This window comes from Peromyscus maniculatus, chromosome 3, assembly GCF_049852395.1.
Source record: "Peromyscus maniculatus bairdii isolate BWxNUB_F1_BW_parent chromosome 3, HU_Pman_BW_mat_3.1, whole genome shotgun sequence".
Classification (NCBI taxonomy): domain Eukaryota; kingdom Metazoa; phylum Chordata; class Mammalia; order Rodentia; family Cricetidae; genus Peromyscus; species Peromyscus maniculatus.
This window is the reverse complement of record NC_134854.1, coordinates 115,389,145-115,402,866: the sequence shown is the minus strand read 5'-3', so window position 1 is coordinate 115,402,866 and position 13,722 is coordinate 115,389,145. Positions and strand designations below refer to the sequence as shown.

General features: G+C 44.6%; 1 long non-coding RNA gene across 12 annotated transcripts in view; it reads right to left on the bottom strand.

The window, feature by feature from the left end:
- Positions 1-13,722, bottom strand: part of LOC107399835 (uncharacterized) — a 356,785-nt gene that overhangs the window by 172,906 nt on the left and 170,157 nt on the right. For 9 of the 12 annotated variants that reach the window (XR_013050028.1, XR_013050030.1, XR_013050031.1 and 6 more), the window contains exon 3: positions 2,327-2,436. The exons of the other annotated variants lie outside the window; for them this stretch is intronic. This is a non-coding gene — a long non-coding RNA (uncharacterized LOC107399835). The remainder of the gene's footprint in view (positions 1-2,326; positions 2,437-13,722) is intronic. 12 annotated transcript variants of the gene reach the window in all.

Below are 13,722 nucleotides of genomic sequence, written 5' to 3'. Positions count from 1 at the left end.
GCAGACTTAAGGGGAAGCAAACTAGTGAGCTGGGTATTGGGGAAAACCTGCTTGCTGTCATGGGTAAAATCCAAGGTGTCGGAGGCCCCATACCCTATTCTAGAAGTTTTCAGAAGGAAAGGACTATCCATTCAATGCTGAAATGAACAGATGCTAGCCCAGTGACCTGGAGCATAGGAGGAGGGGGCTGGGGAGGAATGGGAAGGCATCGCAAGGAGCAGGTGCCAAGGTCCAGAAGCAAGAGAGTTTCTGGCAATCTCAGAAAGCAGAGTTCAAGAGAAAACAGTTCAGGGGAAAGAAGGGGGTGGGGAGTGGAGCCAGCAATGTGAGTAGGCACAAGAACATTAAATATTCCCTAAATCATGGTAGAAGACATTGGCATATGTCATCGGGATATGGCATATTGGCACCTCCTTTGAGCTGAGGAATACTTGGGTGCGCAAGGTTAATGGAAAACAATTCAAACAAAAGAGCTCAGCTGAGAAAGGGATGCAGGACCATGGTGGGGGAGGTGGGACTGGGCCCATGCCAGTGAGTGTGAGACCAGAAAGAGGAGCCTCTGGGGGCTCATGGAACTTTCAGAATTTAGTTGTGACTCAATCCAACTAATAAGAAATCCACCAGTAACCTTTTCCATTACATATCTTTCTCCCCCTAATAATTTAGGATAGAATTCTGTTGTCAGAGACCAAAATAGGAAAGAAAGAGAGGGAGGGAGGGAGGGAGGGAGGGAGGGAGGGAGGGAGGGAGGGAGAGAGAGAGAGAGAGAGAGAGAGAGAGAGAGAGAGAGAGAGAGAGAGAGAGAGAGAGAGATTGTATTTATGGGCTGCACTAATACAATTTCCAGGCATTTGTTGAGTTTGTTGAGTCCCTGCTCCATGCCTGGTGGTACTGCTCTAGGGCTGACTATTGACTATCCTGCTTTCAGAGAGCACTCCTCTTAGTAATGGGCCTGGTCCCAGGAGAGCCAAGCAGCTGTTCACACCGCAGTCAGCTCTAAAGGCAAGAAACAGCAAGGTTCCTTAGCAGATCATTCTTTACAGGAAGGAAGTCTCTTCAAAGGTGACACTACAGCTAAGATCAGAGCAAAGAAGAGCCCACCAAGGTAATTCGGACACACAACCAAGGCCTTGGGATGAAGTGGTGGTGAGCTGGAGATTTGGGAAGAATATTAGGAGGGGCATGGTAAACCATAGTGTGGCACCTAGAGACCACCCTGGGGGACATGTGGATGTTAAAGTCACTTCCTTAATGATTAGACATTGGCAGACCCATTCCAAAGGTTGAAATAAACCGTCTGCTTTGAGCTATGACCTATCTGTGTGATTGGCGAAAACTGTTTATTGTGAGATTCCTACATCCTACCTCCAGCTGAGAAGGCCTTTGCTGTGATATATTTCGGTGGGAAAGCAAAACAGATGGCCTGAGGAAAAACCCTTAATTAGAACAATGATTGCACCACAAGTCCAGGCTGCTAGGTGTGTCCAGGCTGCCAGGTGTCGGTCAATAGTCCAGACCTTTTCTGGAAAGAAGAGCAAAATGAAGCGGCAGAACTTTCCAGCTAGACAGGAACACACCCAACACCACCAGGACCTGTGTGAACCGTGGGCCAGGTGCCTCATCAGTAATTAACTCAACTCTTTAATTACAAAGAGTGTTTAGGAAACTGAAGTGATGAGAAGATCAGCCTTGGGGATGTCTCTGCTCCAAGGACTGTTCTGCCATTGCCAAGGATCCCGTGCCAACCGGGAAGGGGTGTAAGGATTTATAGGAAGGAGACAGTTCAGTGTGTTAAGCACTTGCCACACAAGTGTGCGGACCTCAGTGTATATCCCTAGACGCCACATAAAATCGAAACACAGTAATACACACGTCTGTGATCCGTGTGCTCCCATGGGAAGATGGGCAGTGGAGACCTAAGAATCCTGGGAAGTTTGAAATACAGCCTGTTATATGCAGCAATGAGACCTGAAGTAAACAGTGGAAATGGAAGACGAGCACCCATGATTAGCCTCTGACCTCCACATCCTACACCCACACCCACACAAACACCCTCATTTTCCTCATTCTCTCTCTCTCTCTCTCTCTCTCTCTCTCTCTCTCTCTCTCTCTCTCTCTCTCTCTCACACACACACACACACACACACACACACACAGAGGAATTTATAGGCAGACAGCTGTGGGTGTGAGACTGGGTTCCACTTCCTACTCAGGGACAAAACATCTTAGCATCAGTTTTCTGAGTCGATAACCCGGGGATCATTGTGCTCGGCTCACACAGCTGATGAGAGAAACCCCAGCACATGGGGTAGACCCTGTCACTTACATTTGCTTGGCTTCTGGGCTCCATCAGCGCCCCTCCTTTTCAGGAGAACACCAGGTTTCACAGCCTCCAACTGTAGCCCTGGTTATTTCTTCTGCAGCCCTCACCTTCCCCTGGAAGAGAGAGCAGACTGCTGTTGACTTGGCTTCCTTTTATCACCACCAAAGGATGGCAGTTAATCAAGGCATGGCATGAAGAAACCCAGGAGATGCTCTTCATGATGAAAGCCTTACCTAAAGGCTCTTGTTTGTTATTGAAGTACTGTCAGCGTCTAGCAAAATTTAAAAATACAAAACAAGATGTGGGCTTGTGAGTACGTGGAGGTTGAGGAGGAGAATTCTTAGCGCTGTTAATTTATGTTTGGCTCATATAACAAGTTACATCACACTGTTTTGAAAACATTACCATAGTACCATTAAATTTAATCTTCTGCTCCAATGACATTATCACATCCAAGTGGAGAAGAGCTGTTACTGTGAAGGTGTATTAACAGCCAGAAACTTAAATAATCATTTTATTTGGATAAATTTCAACATCAGCCCCCCCCCCTCCTTTTTGTCTATGTTTTATGAAATCTTAATATTCAGAGACAACAGGAAACTGAGTGATCTGGAAAGAACATGGGCATGGGCCTGCTTGGTAATTAACTGCTAACCCTTCCCACCACTTGGACACAGATTTGTAGTAGACCCGGCACCTGTGAAGTCTGGCGTTTGAGTCCCAACTCTACCTCTTATCAGATATTTGATCTTGGCACAAACTGTGTTGCCTCTAACCCTCAGTTTCCCTCTCTGTAAAATGTGGAAACAACAATAATATTCACCTTATGAGCTGTTATTAGACGAGAGCCCCAGGAGAGCGGTCGGTCGGAACAGAGCCCACTGCATAGTATGAGGTCAGAGAAGGAAGCCATCATCCACTGTCAGCTGTGCTGCCCTTAGCAGGCCGCTCTGAGCAACCTGGACTCTAAAAACTTCTTCTGTAAAATACGGGGCTCCCTCTTGGCCCCTCTTCATGGCCTGCCCCCTCCTCCCTTTCTCTGTTATTCAGAGTCTTGCTATAAAGCCTGGAGTGGCTGGCCTTGAACTCATAATCCTCTTGCCCCAGCCTCTTTCATACCAGCAAAATACAGGCTTTGGATTAGAATCAATGTTTCCTAAATATAATTATTCTTATATGGCCTTCAAATTATTTGTCATTTTTGTGAAAAATACAGTTTTAAAAAAAATGAAATTGTCCTTGGTGTATCCGTGTAAATTTATGAATTTAAAATAAATGTGTCATTCTGTGTGGTCAAGTGACTGTTTGGTAAGGGGATCAGAGGAAGCCTTGAGTGAATGAAGTCCTTAGTGAATCTGTGCGGTTGACATGGATATGGCTTTGTCAAGGGCCCCAGAGCCTCAGCCCCATGAGAAATGGCAAAGCTTTCCATGGACTAGGCTCAGGGAAATGCCAAAGTCTTATTTCCTGATCCAAGTGTCAACAGTGTGTGCAGAAAATGCCCACCATAGCTTTCTGCCCACCATGGATACTTCAGCTTGAAGACTGCTTCCTTCCAGAGACTGCCTGCTTCTAGTGGGATTAGCTAACCCGCCTCCTTGGTTCAGCTGTATGCAATAACCCCTGCTGTGGGACGGTCTTTCTGTACACTGTGAATATGTGTTACTACTATTGGTTAATACAGAAGCTGCTCTGGCCTATGACAAGACAGGTTATAGCCAGGCAGGAAATCCAAGGAAGATTCAGAGAGAAGAAAGGCAGAGTTGGGGAGACACCAGCCCACCCCACAAGGAGCAAGATGTCAGCAGACTGGTAACACCACAGCCACGTGGCAATATATAGATTAATAGAAATGGGTTAATTTAGTATCTAATAGCTAGCTAGCAATAAGCCTGAGCCATACACCAAGCAATTTGTAATTAATATTAAGCCTCTGAGTGATTATTTTATAAGCTGCTGCAGGACCGCAGGACAGAGAAGGGTCCAGCTACAAACCCCGCCTCCCTGTCCAGCTGTATATAGTGAACATGCTGAGCTTCTAGGGTGCGGCAGCTTCTTCATCCGATCCCAGCTTTCCTGCCCGTGTGTCTTTTCTTTTCTTTTCTTTTCTTTTCTTTTCTTTTCTTTTCTTTTCTTTTCTTTTCTTTTCTTTTCTTTTCTTTTCTTTTCCTTTTATTTCCTCTCTGTACCGATAAGGCCAAGTACCTGAAGCCCTGCAAGGATATGGCAGTTCATTTTTCTTTCATTTTGGTTTTTCGAGGCAGCTTCTTCCTATAGCCTAGGTTGGCCTCAGACTCACTATGTAACCCAGGATGGCCTTGAACTTGTTTGGTCCTTCTTCCTTCAGTCTCCTGAGTGCGGGAATTACAAGGCAATACCAACATGCCCAACTAATGGATCTGACTTTAAGAGCACAGAGGATCACACCACCCACCTTTCCAATGTGCAGTTGTGGAAGACTCCATCGCTGGAAGGTAGACCCAGCCACGGACAGCATGCTTGTATCCAGTGAGTTACCAGAAGCCCACACCCCCGAGGCACCTCCGAAGCCACTGTGCTAGCTGTCTTTTTAATTCAAAGGTAGCACAATAGAAACACCTGTGAAAAGTAACGTTTTTCTGAGGCAGAGGAGGGGGCAGAGCCTGAAGCCAGACAGCTCGCAACCAAATGACACTCTCCGTTTCATGATGAAACAAGTCAGTCATTTAACAGCTGTGTGCCTCCCTTCCCCTGTCTACAAACTCAGGACAAGAAAGTTGTCTACTCCCAGTGTCAATGACACCTTTAGGTGAGTTAACACATGAAATGAGTGGTCTTAGCATATCGTAAGCCACCACCATAAGCAACTCTACCATACTATAACCAATAGGAGTGTTTGTCAGCTCAGAATTCCATTTCGTCCCTGAAGTGTCTAGGCAGTCAGTCCAGGCTATTTGGCTCCTAATTCTATAATAGACAAGTGATATATCTGGCTGAGATGTTTCTTCCCATGAAGTTGTTAGAATAGTCTCTTCCTTGAAGGGTTGTAAGTATGGTAATAGCGACACTAGACAGCAGGTCTATAGTTGAGCAGCTTTGAATACTCCAACAGTCCAGAAGATCCCATGGAGGAACGTGTAGCCAGACGGCTAGTTAGCCTAAACAGAGCATCTATGTGAGACCCAAATGCTGATTGCTTAAGTAAAACCGCAAGGGGAGAGAAAACCATTTCTGTCGCTGCGGTCTTCCCACCAAGAACACTGAAGAAAATTAGACACAATGTGAATCCCAGATGTCCAAACAGATCACTCATTCATTTGGTTATATAAAAAAATAAGTCTCTCTGGCCTACCATACCTGAATCCCTTTCTATCTCCTACTCAGACTCTGCCTCTAAATCTTCACACACCTGCATCATGTGACATCCAAAGTAAGCATGATTCCTTGAAGCCTGTGGGATGTTTGCCCCGGAAGTAATTCCATTAGAGGGGAAGCACTGTGTACCGAGATTGGAAATGGAGTACACAGATGACTTGGTGTGGCAAACCGACGCGGCCTTCGTGTTGGGAGAAGCTCGAGGGGCAAATGAAGTGTTTCAACTACTCGAGCAGAATTACCACGTGCTGAATTATTCCGTCTCAATGAGAAAGTTTTTGAAAATTACAGTGCACTGGTAATTACGCTCTCAGACTCACTGCAGCACATTTGAATAGACTGTGCCTTTTAGCTTGGATGGGACCAGGTTTTACTCTGTGGTCAGTAAGTTCCCGTGTCAGAGAACTATAGATATATAGGTGGCTGAACAAATCCCAACCAAGGTAACACTGGGGGTGAGGAGGGCAAAGCCAAATGCACTCTGCTTTTGTTCTGCTTGAAAGGAAGAATCCGAAGCTGCCTGGTTGCTGCTTTGGTTTCTCTTATCAGGGGGCTAACTATGAGGAAAAAATTTCTCCTCAGAGATTCCCTGATGTCCCAGAATCCACTTGGCATGTTTCTCAGTGAATTTGCCATTTCTGTGCTTGCTGTCTGTCTATTTCCAAATAAATTAGTAATTTTTTTTTTTGAAAAAGCACAGTGTAGTCATGAATTGCTTGGTAACAGGGGCAAATTCTAAGATGTATGAGTAGATGATGACGTTGCATGGCCACCATTGCATGTGTTTACACAGAGCTGAATGGCAAAGTTCACTACATATCCACTAGACGGTGTGTACTTCGTATCTGTGGTTCATCTCTAGCAAACCACATCTGTATAAAACCATGGGTGCTGCAGAGCTGTGCAGATAAGATGTTATTAACTTATAACCCACCCAGTTAACCCTATCATTCTGCTGGTTTTGGCTGGCTGTTGAGATGTGTAACACCCTTCTCCAATTCCTTTTTTTTCTAAACCAAGTCCATCCTTTGGCCTAGCTCAGATTATTAGCCCAGATGCATTAATCTTTTCATCCCTTACATTGTCTTGTTCTCATTTTTTCTTTCTGAAGTTTCCCTTTTTTCCTCCCACCCTGCCTAGTCCTGTGTGGACGAGACTGGGGCATATTCCAAACATAATCAGTTTCCTGATTCAGATTCTTCAAAGAGAGCTGTGTCATCCTCAAAAAAGATGCGATTTTGTCTAAGCCAAGCAAGATTTGTCTGTATTTATTATGCCAAATCAACTCCACTGAATATGAGACTAACAAAAATTTCATATGTATTATAGCTATATATGACATACATTATTTATGAAAAAATTATCATGCCAGGCACCATTTTAAGTTCTTAGCATGTTGTAAGTCCCCCATGCTTATACATTTATTGAAATTCCCCACTTTGCAATGCTTTGCCACTTCTATTTTTTTATGAAACACTGTCTTATTCTTTGAAATTTTCAGTGTTTAATGTAAATTGGTCATACTTGCCCTCTGCCTCCACTTCCCTCTGGGTTAATCTCCCTTCCTGCCTTAAATCCTTATCTATCTATCTATCTATCTATCTATCTATCTATCTATCTATCTATCTACCTATCTACACACATATAACCAATGGAATCCATTATCATTATCCAATGCAGTGTTTTCCATTTTTTAATGAATTTATTGATATCTAACAAATCCATCAATATTCTTACTACTTATTCTTTATCCACTGGAGTATAAATTCACTGATATGTCTCTAATGTCTAGAATAGTCTTTGACACATAGCAGGACTTTAATAAATAAGTGTTTAATTATAAAACTGTTTAATGACTGAAGCTGAAGAAGTAGCTCAGAGGTTAAGAGCACTGCTCTTTCAGAGGACCAGGTTCAATTCCCAGCACCTACATGGCAGCTAACAAGCTCTAATTCCAATTCCAGGGGATCTGATGCCCTCTTCTGGCCTCAGTGGGCACCAGGCATGAACAGACATACATGCAGGCAAAACACACACACATTAAATAAAAATAAGTAAATTTAATGGAAGTGAATCTTTAAAAACTGATTAATGAATTATATTGCATTTTTAATGAATATCTCTTGAATTCCACAAGGTCCTCTAGCCCATCTTGCAAGACTCACATTGGTGCATAGGTAAAATGTTTGCTTCCCAAGAATCCTTTTAAATGAAGGCTTGATTTTCACATCTGTGCTCTTGCCCAGCAACAGAGGACTAGATCGAATGACCTCCTGAGAGCTCCCTGGCCCTTGACATTCTAATTCAATTCCACTTAAATGTCCTAAAAGTAATTTGTGGAGAAATTCTTTTCCTCCTCCTTTCTGGATTGGAGTTTGCATTTATCTAATTATTTCCTTGGTGGATTGACCCAGCTTGAAAGGAGCACCATGTCATCTCCCCTGGAAATGCTCTAAGCCCTCACTTTATAAACCCGGAAGACTAAAGACTCAGCTCTCTAGGGAATTAAATTGCATTCGAATAAGATTAAGGCTTTTTGACTGACAAAAGCAAGGACAATCAGAGGCTGGCCAAGCCAAAGCAATTGTCCAGCAAACTAATCCAGACATGTTATTCACAAAAGGACTCTCAGAACTAGTTAGCTAAGAAAAAAGAGTGCCCAGAAAAGAATGCTGGGCTGGATTGAGTTAGGGCAGAGTTCTTCCTTCAGATCTGAAACCTTGTCCCTCCCTTCCAAGGTGCTGAAGGTGTCCGTCCTTCCTCAGTTCTGTTGACTGTGTCCCAACACCTCCCAGTGACCTCAGTGAGACTCTTTAATGGGGATGGAGGGCGTTGTCCCTCTGCAGTGTTGGATGAGTGGAGAGCCACAGTGAAAACAATGTCACCAGGCGTCAAAGGATAAGTGTGTGTATCACTCTTTGACTTGAAGCATATTTTGATCTCTTACAGAATATAGATTCCTTCTGAAAAACACTATTTTGGGATAATAAAATAAAGAGCATAAAACTGCAAAAAAAAAAAAAAACCCAAACCACTAATTTTTCTATAATCCATGTAGCAAAATACATACCCCCCCAAAACAGGTGAGTAGTACATTTATTCATTAACATATTAAATTGAGGGGCAGCTAATTATAGTAATTTTATAGTGGTGACAAGTTTAAATGATAGTTTGAAGTGTTTCAACAAACAGTAGTATGATATCAAAATATCCACAGTTGTACACATTTTGTATGAAAAGTACAGGTGTCACAGGTAAAGCCAACGCTACTGTGGCTTGTTCTCTACATTCATAATGGAAGGAAGTGTTTAATTTCAGGTACATTTGAATGTAAGTAATGATGAGCGTAATCTTCCCATTCAAGTTCAGGGATCCCCCTAACCTTCTATCTCGAGTTGGGAACCACTGATGTAGATGCTGGAGAGTTCTCAAACCCTTCCATAGCTAATAAACAGTATCCCCACCTTCACTTGTACTTAATGATGTTTGCTCTGACCATTTCCAGTCTTCTTGTTGGCCAGGTCAGTGAGGAGAAGGCTTGAATAACTGGAAGGCGACCAGCCCTGTCCTGTGTGCTTTATGCTTAGAGAATAGACCTCTTCAGACCAAGGGAGAAGGATTGCCAGTTGCCATAGAATTCTGGCTCTGGGTTGCTCAACTTGCCCCTAATGTGGCTACAAGTATTGCTCAAGAAAAAACAAGCCCTGTGCCCTAGAAGTAGCTCAATCCTTGACAAAGCAGGATGATTAGTGGGTGCTTTAGAGTTAGAACAGAATTGTGTGCTCTCCATCAGTGCATTTAGCTCTCTGAAGCTGAGCCTCTTAATTTCCATACTGGAATCACAACACTGTCAAGGCTGTAAGGAGAAGGAGGTGAGGTTGTATATGGAATGTGGTGTCTGTCATAGTCTACACGCTTAAGACACGCTGTCATCTGTAATCATTGCTGCCGCTATTGGAGCAGCTTCCTTTTTTCTATTGGTCCCGTGTGCCAAGGTAATATGCAGAATTCAAGACCCTCCACAAAGTCTGCCTTTTCATGAAGACTTTGGTAATTCCAGATACACATGAAATAGCATGCTCCACTAAACCCATGAACGTGACAGTCCCAATTAATAATGTTTCACAGTCCAATGTAGTATATGATGTCTCTAGTAGGGACTGGTACACAGGAGATTGTCTCTGTAAAGCATGTTCCTCCCTCCCTCCCTCCCTTTCTTCCTTCCTTCCCTGATTCTGCCCATTTTTCCACAATCATTCTCAACTCATCATTTCCACAGTCACCCCTGAGGTTCAGTGAGGTTTCTGGTTTTCTGTTATGAAACTCTTTTCTATTAAGACAATTACTTGAATGCTTAATAAAGTTATTCTTAACATTATATAAGCTACATGAAAAAACCATAATAAATCAAACAGAACCTGGTGGTACACACATGCCTGTCATCCTGGCACTCCGGAGGCTGAGGCAGGTTACTTAGGAAAACTCTGTCTTCAAAAAAAATAATAAATGAAAAGAGAGATTCTTAGGAATTGTGTGTTAGTTCTACAGCCATTGATCCATCTTCACTTTGAGCTAAGAAGTGGGTAGTGCCTGGGGGTGGGGGGTGGTGCACGCCTTTAATCCCAGTACTCGGGAGGTAGAGCCAGGCGAATCTCTGTGAGTTTGAGGCCAGCCTGGGCTACCAAGTGAGTTTCAGGAAAGGTGCAAAGCTACACAGAGAAACCCTGTCTCCATCGTTGCTGTGAGATCGGTCAACTAAAGTATGGAGAATAGCACCGCTCTACAGGGAAAGCTCAGCTTCACGTGCCTCTGAATTCCCTGAAAGGCAGGTAGGCAGAAGTGATGTGTGGCCATGCACTAAAACACTGCAGAATGAAATACACACTAGATTTCAAAGACTAGGTAGTAAATAAAGGATGTAAAAGGCATCATTAATCATCTGCATTGTGATCACACAGTGAGAGCACAGTAATTTGCACATATCAGGTTAAACATATCTAGTATTACCATAAATCCAAAGTTTAGCCAATAGCACAAAAACAGCGGTAAAATGGCTTCTCTCTCTGGCTCTTTCCAGTGTGGCTACTGGAACACTTTAACACCTCATACACGAAACAGCCAAGAGTTCCTTGACAGATGAGTGAGTAAGTGAGTGAAATGAAGAATCATGAAGTAGAACAGTAGCCTTACGGAGGAGGGAATTCCCTCCCCTCTGACATGGATAACCTTTAAAAGCACATCCTGGGAAGGTGAGCAAGTCAAGCCCGGCATAGGAAATAGTGTTGGATTCTGCTTTACATAGCACCAATCACGGGTAAATCCCCAGAGAACGAAAAGGACGGTTGAGTGATTGAGGGGGAAGGGAAGAGCAAACAGACAACTCGTCGAATGCCCGCGGAATTTGTATTGGGGGGCTCTGGAAATGCGGAGTGGAGAGGCATATACCAAATACTGTTCAACTGTGCTAAAACGGATGGAATGGTAAATTTTATGTTATACGTATCTTGTCACAATCAAGAACCTCCATATGGCTCACTCATTGGCTCCCATTTCTGTGGGCGAGGCCATTCTAGAGCTTAACAAAGGACAGAGAGGCAAGTCCTACCTGCCACCCTACTGTGGTCACCGAGCTCACCCTTTGTTATAGGAAACCACAGGACTTGAGTGCTGAGCAGCTCAAAGAGCTTGGGCCATGCCAGGGCCATGCCACCTTTAGTCTCCCCACCTGAAAAATAGGGACAGCATGTTGCCCGTGGTGCTAAGAGAGTATGTCTGTCTAGTGAGTGGCACAAACAGAAGCGATGCTGGACAAGTGCCACTCACTGTCAACGCAGGGAAGACCAGGGCCTGTGGGTGCTGTCGAGATGCCACTATTGTAAAAACGCCTAAGGAACGCCTCAAAGGTCCAGGCAGTGCCACCCGGTGTTTCTGGGCAAAAACTTCTACAGTAATGTAGCTCCCACTCTGGGCACTGTGAGAGAAGGGATGAGCTCTCTTCCATAGGAAATGTGGGCTCTGGGGCTGGGCGGATAGCTCAGTACATCAAGTGTTTGCCACATAAGCACTTGAACCTGACTCCCATCCCCTAGACGCAGGTGCCGTGGCATGTGCTTGTGATTCTGGTTCTGGGGAGGACACAGAATAAGGCCTCAGGTCCCGGAGGCTCCCTGGCCAGCCAGCCGAACTGAATCAGCAAGCCCCAGGCCAATGAGAGCGCCCGACTCAAAACACAAGGTGAGGTGTTTCTGAAGAACAGCAAGATAGGTTGTCCTTTGGCCTTCCCACACACGTACCCATGTGTGTTTGTGCACCCTTACACGCATGTGTGCACCACCCACAGCAGCGTTCTCTTTGAATCCCTGATTCTAATGTGCGTAGGCATAGCAGCTCATAATGTGACGTTGACTTTTCCTAAATAAAAATTCCTCCTGTCCCCAAATGTGCACCAACAACAGCCAAGCTGGAGAGGTGCAGATTGTGCCAAAATGCCTCCTTTTGTCACTAACCAAACCAGTGCGTCCCGTGGGGACCAGGCCAGGCAAGCCAGTCAGCATGGCTGCAACCTGCTGTGGTGGGTTTTTAAAATGCATACCCTCATATGTGCACACACTGGCAAGAGAGGGTGAGCCAGGCAGTTCAGCCGCCTCACCAGGGTGACGGCCAAGAGAATGCAGGTGGAAGCAGAGCTCCAAGTCACAGGACTGGCACAGAGCTGGGCACCATGGGAAATGCAACTTGCCAGGAGCCAAGAGCCAAGCTGACCTTGGGGCGCCTGTTTCTGAAGACGCCCCAGATGTGGACGCTTGTGTTACTGCCTCCCAATGATAATGTATTATTGCAGAGTAAGCTGAGGTTATTCTTTAGGATTCTTACTGTCCCAACGTGCCTTGCTTATGGAAAGGAAACACCACGGACGAATTCCTTCCACATGCCCAGTGCAGACAGCATTCTGCTTATACTAAAGGGTCACTGCATCAGAGATCAGAACCAAAGTGTCTGTGTTTGCTTTGTTCTAACAACTGTGCTCCATAGATCATCCTACTTGATGCTTCCAATGCTGGTACACAGTGTCATGATGTGCGTTTGCAGTAGGCTGCTTTAATCAACAACCCCATTAGCAATTGAGTTGCTTTAGGATTCACATGCAGTCTGCTAAACCCCCAAACCATTCTCTTAGGCAGTGTACTGTATAGTGTGTTCATTTTTAGGCCACTAGAGTTATAACACACACGACCAGAACCTTGTGTACACTCACTCCTTAGCCCCTTCTGAATTTCCCGTTAACTATAGTACTGGAGAAGACAATTTAAATGACCCATGACTTGTCCATTTATGTTTTTACTGTTGTTTGAGAGACAGGGTCTCATGATGAAGGCCAAGATAGCCTCTAACTCATAGCAATGCCCCTGCCTCAGCTTTACAATTGTTGGGATTAAAAGTGTAAGCTGTTCCATCCGGCTGATCCAAGGTCATTTCTTGTCTAAAATAAACAATGGAGACAGAAAGGAAGATCTTCATCTTAGTGGGTCTCTATCTCTGGGGCTATTTTTGTGAGTTTATCACCTGTCAAGTAAGAAGAAGAAAGCCCCTGGCTGATTGCAGATAGTGAGCAGCTTGTGTAAGCAAGATTGTCCATATCCAGCCCCCACGGCAGTTACTGATGAGCCTCACAATGAGCAATCACATCTTCAAAGCTAGCAAAAAGTCTACGGAGGAAAGTCATTGGCTGGAATTCAAAATCTGCTGCTCTTTCTGGGGTGTTCAGTTAATGTAGCCACCCTAACCAGTGAGATAGTAGTCCATAAGTCCCCGTCTCTCAAGCCCTCCAAATGCTCCTTCTACAAGATGGCCATAACCGCTGGAACTTCTGGAACTACATGTCTCACTTCCTGAGCACGTCCCAGTTTTTCAACTGGACAGTCTCATTAACCAGTGCTTCCTCCCATACTGTCTATCCCTTGCTTCCAGCCTTGTCCCTGGCTTTCTCCCACTCTCTAGCTAAACTCCTGAGATCACAGTAGCCCAATCATATTCATGTTCACAGC